We start from the raw sequence: 1,498 nt of genomic DNA, 5'->3' as shown, positions 1-1,498 counted from the left end.
CTCTATGGAAGGGTTAGAGGAAGTATTGAAGGAGCTGAAGGGAATGGCAACCCCATAGGAAGAACAACAGTGTCAACTAATAGAATCCCTCAGAGCTCACAGGGACTAAGCCACCAACCAAAGAACATACATAGGCTGGTCCATGGCTCCCACTACATATGTAGCAGAGGATTGCCTTACCTGGCCTCAGTGGGAGCGAATGCTGTTGGTCCTATAGAGATTTGATGCCCCAGAGAAGGGAGATGCTAGAGGGGTGAGGCAGAAGTGGTTGAGTGGGTAGGGGAGCACCCTCATAGAGGCAAAGGGGATGGGAATTGGAGTGAGGAGTTCATGGAGTGGGGAGCATGAAGGAGGACATCATTTGAAATGTAAACAAGTAAAATACTGAAAATAAATAACTATGTAGACTGTGCTGTGGCTTTTTGACGCTTGCTGCAGCCATGGTCAACCCCACCATGTACTTTGCCATCACTGCCAATGGCGAGCCCTAGGGCTGCATCTCCTTCGAGCTGTTTGCAGACAAAGTTTCAAAGACAACAGAAAACTTTTTGTGCTCTGAGCACTGGAGAGAAAGGATTTGGCTGTAAGGGTTCCTCCGTTCATAGAATTATTCCAGGATTCATGTGCCAGGATGGTGAATTCACATGCCATAATGGCACTGGTGGCAGGTCCATCTACAGAGAGAAACTTGAGGATGAGAACTTCATCCCGATGCATACGGGTCTGAGCATCTTGTCCATGGCAAATGCTGGACCAAACACAAATGGTTCCCAGGTTTTTATCTACACTGCCAAGACTGAAAGGCTCGATGGCAAGGTCTTTGGGAAGGTGAAAGAAGGCATGAACAGTGTAGAAGTCATGAAGCATTTTGGGTCTAGGAATGGCAAGATCAGCAAGGAGATCACCATTTCCGATTGTGGACAGCTCTAATTTCTTTTGACTTGTGGGCATTTTACCCTTCAAACCATTCCTTCTGTAGCTCATGAGAGCACCCCCACCCCATCTGCTCACAATACCCTGTAATCTCTGCTTTCATTGAAGTTCTTTGGGTTCCATATTTTCCTCATTCCCCTTCAAGTCTACCTGGATTGCAAAGTTAAGTTTATGATTACGAATGAAAACTGAATAAGAACTGTTAAAAACAATAAACAAATAAATAAATAAATAAATAAATATTTTATTATCTAGTAAGTTGATCATATAGTAAGATTCATTATGTGATATGTATAATAAGTACACACTATTTTATAAATTTGAGTATGCTAACATCACAACATATATTAAAATTATATCTTTGGGAATATTAAGTGTTTCATAAATCTTTAATATTATATACATAGATTTCAATAAGGCTTTCCTTCTAAAACAAATTCTAGTTTATATAATGTGTAACAGAAAATGCATGTGATTTCTTCAAACTAAAAATATAAAACTGTTAAATGTAAGATTTTTATTAAGGCAAGATTATATAAATTAATAGATTTATAAGTTTACTAAA

At 39.5% G+C, this 1,498-nt stretch overlaps 1 pseudogene; it reads left to right on the top strand.

The window, feature by feature from the left end:
* The first annotated feature begins 440 nt into the window (after positions 1-440).
* Positions 441-930, top strand: LOC117694722 (peptidyl-prolyl cis-trans isomerase A pseudogene; annotated as a pseudogene).
* Positions 931-1,498: the final 568 nt, after the last annotated feature.

The sequence above is a fragment of the Arvicanthis niloticus genome, chromosome X (assembly GCF_011762505.2).
Source record: "Arvicanthis niloticus isolate mArvNil1 chromosome X, mArvNil1.pat.X, whole genome shotgun sequence".
NCBI lineage: Eukaryota > Metazoa > Chordata > Mammalia > Rodentia > Muridae > Arvicanthis > Arvicanthis niloticus.
This window is presented reverse-complemented; position numbering and strand designations above follow the sequence as displayed.